Source organism: Phocoena sinus, chromosome 4 (assembly GCF_008692025.1).
Source record: "Phocoena sinus isolate mPhoSin1 chromosome 4, mPhoSin1.pri, whole genome shotgun sequence".
Taxonomy (NCBI): domain Eukaryota; kingdom Metazoa; phylum Chordata; class Mammalia; order Artiodactyla; family Phocoenidae; genus Phocoena; species Phocoena sinus.
The window spans coordinates 424,608-430,607 of NC_045766.1; positions in this window are offsets into that span (position 1 = coordinate 424,608).

Here is a 6,000-nt window from a genome sequence, read left to right on the forward strand (position 1 = left end):
TAGAGCTTGGAATCCTCTCCGACCACACCTGCCTGAGTTCCGGTGGGTCCCCTGCATCTCCTTTGGGCCTCTGGCTGTAGTGGAGGGACGAGAGTGTGTCGTGAAGAAGGACCTGGAATACCACTCATCGTTTGGATTTGCTGACCCCACGTGTTTTGGGGCCAGGTTCCATAGACCCAGAGCCCCAGTGGGTACTTTTGTGAAAGTGATGTATCGGGGGCTGCTCTCAGGAAAAAGGGAGTGTAGGGTGTTGAATAGAAGAGGGGAAGAAATCTAAGCGAAATCGTAGCTGGCGTCCAGCTGCAACCGGATCACATGGAGAGCTCTGGAGTATGAAGTGTGCCATGGAGATGGTCTTCCTTCAGGCAGGGAACCATCCTTTCACAGCCCTTTGTCAGCCTGAGACAGGCTGGGACCTGGGACCCTCTGCTGTAGGGCTTGCACCTGGACAAACATCTCCTCCAGCAACAAAATACAAAGAAACTATAAGGGACTAAAAATAACTGTGTGAATGTCCAGTTGAGGCAAATTATGGACAACAAGATACAAAAAGACCAAAAAGACCAACTGCCACTTCTGAAGAGCTGGGAGCAAAAGCAGGGCACTGCGCGTGCCCCCTGCACACGACACCACCAAAGGGAGCGGGCAGACCACCTAAGCTACCCCTCCGACCTGACACCTGGACCCGCCCCTACTCTCACCCCATATAAGGAATCAGCTCACTCCCCAGCGGGGAGCCAGCAAGGGAACCTGTAACTTGTTCTCACTCCCCTCTGCTGCAGCAGGACCCCCCCAAAAGCCTTGCCTGGATTTCAAGTCTGGCCTCTGATCAATTTCTATTGATTGGGGAAAGCCAAGAACCCTGGTCAGTTACAAGTCCTTCTTGGGCCTCTGCTCCGTAGGATGGGGCATGACCTCCCTGGAGGCAGCATGGATCCTTAGCAGCGAAAAATCACAGTAGCTGGATGCCCTATCTTGTAAGTGACTGGGATGGGGCACCAACAGCATTTGCTTCTTGTCTGCCAGAGTCCCAAAGGGATGTGAATCACAGCTTAAAAAAAAAAAATACCCCGGAACTCTTCCTCTAAGTATCACTGCTTAGCACAGGATAATTCCCAGTAGCCTTAAGAATCATGTCTGGCCCCTTGAGCTTCTTCTCAGGCGATTCTGCTAATGTAGGGCAATGTCCACGTGGTATTTGCAGTGTCGAATAGCGTCTCCCTCTCTCCTTGACATGTCCAAGCATTTACAAAAAGCCATATTAAGTAGTCTCAGAGAGCAGTGTAAGAGGTTAAAAATAGATGTTAAATCATCCAATTTAAAGATTAAAAAAAAAAAGATCCCATTTCATCAGCAACATTGAATAAGAATCGAATGAAACAATTTCAGCAAGTTCTTTAGAATCTTACTGTTCCCAGTCAGATTTCTTGGCCTTCCCCAATCAATAGAAATTGATAAGAGGAGACAAGACATCCAGGCAAGGCTTTATTGGGGCCCCTGCTGCACAGGGGGAGTGAGAACAAGTAACAGGTTCCCTCGCTCCACTCCCCAAGGGGGTTGAGCTGGTTCCTTATATGGGGTGGGGCCGAGGGGGGGGGGCCAGAGGTGTGGCTTAGGTGGTCTGCCCACCCCTCTGTGGTGCTGAGTGCAGGGGGTATGCACAGTGCCCTGCTTTCTCTCCTGACCCCCTGCTTTTGCTCCCGGCTCCTCAGAAGTGGCAGTTGGTCTTTTTGTATCTTGTTGTCCATAATTTGCCCCAGCCGTGCATCCACACAGTTATTTTAGTCCCTTATAGTTTCTCTGTACTTTTGTAGCTTGAGGAGACATTTGTCCAGGTGCAAGCCCTGCAGCCAATGGTCCCAGGTCCCAGGTCCCAGCCTGTCTCATTATATGCATGTATTTTCTTTTCACTTATTTTCTTGAAACAAAACAAATAAAAACACCTCTGAAGCAGTGTGATCTCACCCAGGGTTCTCAACCTCGGTACCATTTACATTGGGGACAGGTAGTTGGAGGCTGTTCTGGGCATTGTGGGATGTTTACCAGCATCCCTGCCCTCTACCTACTAGAGGTTAGTGCCACCCCTGCCTCACCTCCATCCCCTCACATGGCCAAATGCCCCTCAGAGGACAAAATTGCTCCTGGATGAGAACCATCAACAAAGCCAAAGAAACTATGTGTCCTGAGCGAGCCAACGAACTATTCTAAACCTTGGTTGAATCCCTCGTGAAGTGAGGATAAAGCGACCCCTGCAGTGCAGCTGTGATGATTTAAGTAGAGAACCTCGCATGTCCGTCCTTATGGGTCACCACTCTTCCTTTCCTTCTGGACTAAAGTACTTTGAAAAGTGGTTTGCATTCTTATGGGTAAAAGAGTGATTGAAGGACCATTTTATACCAGTTAGGACAGGAAGAACGGTTTAACTTCAAAGATCTAAGGTTGATAGGGAAAAGACTAATTCCCTCTAATTGGAAAAGATGCCGCACCTACTTCTCCCCTTTCAGGTTTTACTAAATATTCTTGGGGGAAAGTATATTGGGAGTTTAAACAGACATTTATAATAACATTTTCTGAACACCTAAATGTGCACCAGATACTGTGCTAAACACTTTATGTGGATTATCGACGATCTATCCCCAAGGTATAGACGAAGATTAAGAAGCAGAGAGCACTTAACTAATTTCCCCCAAATAACAGAAAACGATGGGGCTGGAATTTGCACTGAAGTGGTCTATTGGAAAGTAGAGGGAGCCAGTCAGCTACTAAAAAGAACGGTGGTTTGGGAAGAGAAAATAGCCACAAAATGTTGACAGCCCTTTGTCATCCTGCCTGTAAAGTCCAGTCCTGGAGACACAATTCTTCCTTGAATTAAGACCTTGTAGGCCCTAAGTATGGAAGAGTTGTCCCCCGCCCCCGCCCCAACCATGCCATATGCAATTCAAAGTAAAACAACTAAAAATATGAAATAAATTTAAGAGATCCCAAGAAAGTTCTAATTTTTCCCATGATGTATATATCGATGATTTTTTGGAAACATCTAATATCATATTTTTTCAAAAATATTTTCCCAGTATTTATTACGTCTGTTGGCTATGCAGTACTGGTAAGTGAGTACTTTCATCCTCTTGCAAATGTGTTTAATTTGTATCAGTTTATCTTGACCTTGACTTGGAATGAAGGGTTTATGAGCTTGGATTGGAGAACTTAACCTCACTCTCTTGACTTTAGTTAGACACCCTCATTTGGATCTTTCATGTTCCTTTTGATCTAGGTGAGGCATTAACAGACTTTTTCTGTAAAGGGCCAGAGAGTAAACACATTAGGCTTTATGGGCCACTGGGTCTCTGTCACAGATGCTCAAGTCTGTCACTATAGTTCAAAAGCAGCCGTAGCCAATATATAAACAAAGTGGCGTGGCTGTTTTCCAATAATATTCTATTCACAAGAATGGGCAATCGTCCAGATTTGGCCTGTGGACCATAGTTTGTCAACCTCTGATCAAGGACCCAGCAACGTTATGCAAAATTACACAATAAAATTATGTGCTAGGGCTTATAGGGAAAAAATAGGGTTAGGGGAACAACAGTCCAGAATTCTATTCATGACACTTTAAAAAAAAAAAAAGATGAAACCTAATAAAATCAATGTTACAATGTACACATATTAACCAGTTAATTAGTACACAATACTGCAATAAAGACAGCACTTTACCTTGAAAAAGACCGGAAGTTTGCCTGTAGAAATGTGCTTTGGAATCACTGTACTTTGTGAGTTATTGTGAAGTGGTAGAAAGAGGGATATGTGAAATCATTCAGAAACATGTAGCACTACAAAATATTATCGCTCATCGTGGTTTCACCCACACGTAAGGGACAGATTTGCTGGATATGATTTTCCCTGTGAACAATCAGAGAAACTAACTCTACCATGTCAGATGTCTATTGCATTCATGGGGCATGAAGCATAGTAATATGTTGTCATTTCCAGTTAACTAGATATACATTGTAGATACAAAATATTAGCCCTAGTACTTTCTTCTATTTATATTATATCAAACACTTCACTACATAATATGGTTGGATAAAATCATGTCCTGGTTGGTTTAATTTTATTTAATCATTCTAAAATTTCATACATGCTATATGTATAGGTATTCATTTTCAAAAGATTTAAAAACTGATAAATACACTTACTAGTGAAATTTTAATAAATAATATCTAATCATTTTGTCCCTGATAACTTAAAAATACTTCTGAACTTGCAGTTACACAAAATTTTATGATTATTAACAGTAATTATCACTGCACTGGTGAAAATTCAAAGTACTGGGGACGGGACTTCCCTGGTGGTACAGTGGATAAGACTCCACGCTCCAATGCAGGGGGCTGGGGTTCGATCCCTGGTTGGGAACTAGATCCCACATGCATGCCGCAACTAGGAGTTCGCATGCCACAACTAAGGATCCTTGGAGCCGCAACTAAGGAGCCTCCCTGCTGCAACTAAGACCTGGTGCAACCAAATAAATAAATATTAAAAAAAAAAAAAAAGTACTGGGGAGTAGATTCCATATAGTCAAAGGCTTAACAGAAAAAAAAAAAGAAATGTGTAGTACTAGATGTGTGTAGGAGTGGCTCATAACACAGGTGACCTGAGGTAGCTGGTAGATGTGTGAAGTATGTATCTGTGTGTGTGTGAAGTATGTGAGTTCTGATATTCCTGTGTGGCTTGGTCCAGCTCAGTTCTCTTTTCTGTATCACCTAGCGCTTCTTGTGGATGAAATCACACATGAGCAGACACAAAATTTTGTTATTCTCAAACTGTTCCTCAATGTATTAATAACACTGGAGCCAATTCAAGGTTTCAAAATAAGTGTCAGAGTAGAACTGATGTCTCAGTGTCAACACAGCACACCGTAGTATGTCCAGCTATTTTTCTTTGCAAGTCTTATTTTCTCCATAGAGTCTGTTGGTGCCAACAGCTACCCAACTGCCTCAACAGAAACCCTGACAGGGTCTTCCTACCTCCCTCTCACCCCCTACATCCAATTAGTCGTCAACTACTGTGTCTAGAATCCATCCTCTCTTCTCCATTGTGGGAACTGCACAAGTTCAAACACCGTCTCTTGCCAGGACTCTCACAAGAGTCTCCCACCGGGTTTTCCTGTCTCTATTCCCATCTCCCTACACCTGATCTTCTGTACAAGCATCCTAGAGATCTTCCTTAGAGCAAGGCTTTCTAAGAGTAAAGGCACTGTCCTCACTGTCTGTATGAGCTTGAGCTCATACAGACAGGGTAAGGGGTCAGTGGGTCCTGTACACTCTACTTCAAAATGAAATTCGAATTCACCTGTTTGTCTTCATGTCCACCATCCGGCCCAGGATCCATCGCTCACGTGGAATGCTGCAAAGGCTTACCCGTGGATCCTCCTTGCTTCTACGTTCACCCTTAGGGCCTGGCTCGCGTGCTTTTCCATACGTTGGTCAAGGTAGAAATCATGCCATCTCCTCCCTCTGCTGTTTCCCGCTCGTCTTATAAAACCATAAACCCCTTTCTCCGGCGTGCACAACTTCCCCCATCTTGCCCTCACCGTAATACACCTGCATTAACCGCACGTCCCCTCTCAGGCCTATGACCTTCTTATGTCCCTCAAACAGGGGAAGGCCGTTACCTCCTCTGGGCTTTCCCCTTGCTGTTCCTCTGGCCAAAGTTCTTCCCTCATTCTCTGCGTGGTTACCTCCTTCTCCTCATTCGAGACTCAACACAAATGTCTCTTTCGGAGAATCCGTTCCCAACAAACCTATAGAAAAGACACCACCCTACCCACAATCTCTAACGTCGCCTTGGCTTCTTACCTATTCATATATCCATCACCTGTCTATGCCACCAGGACACATACTCCCCCCTGTCTTGTTCACTGTTGTGCACAAAATAATGCCTGTGCAGAGTACAGTCAGCCATCCAAATCCGCCAGGTCTGCATTTGTGCATTCAACCAACCGCA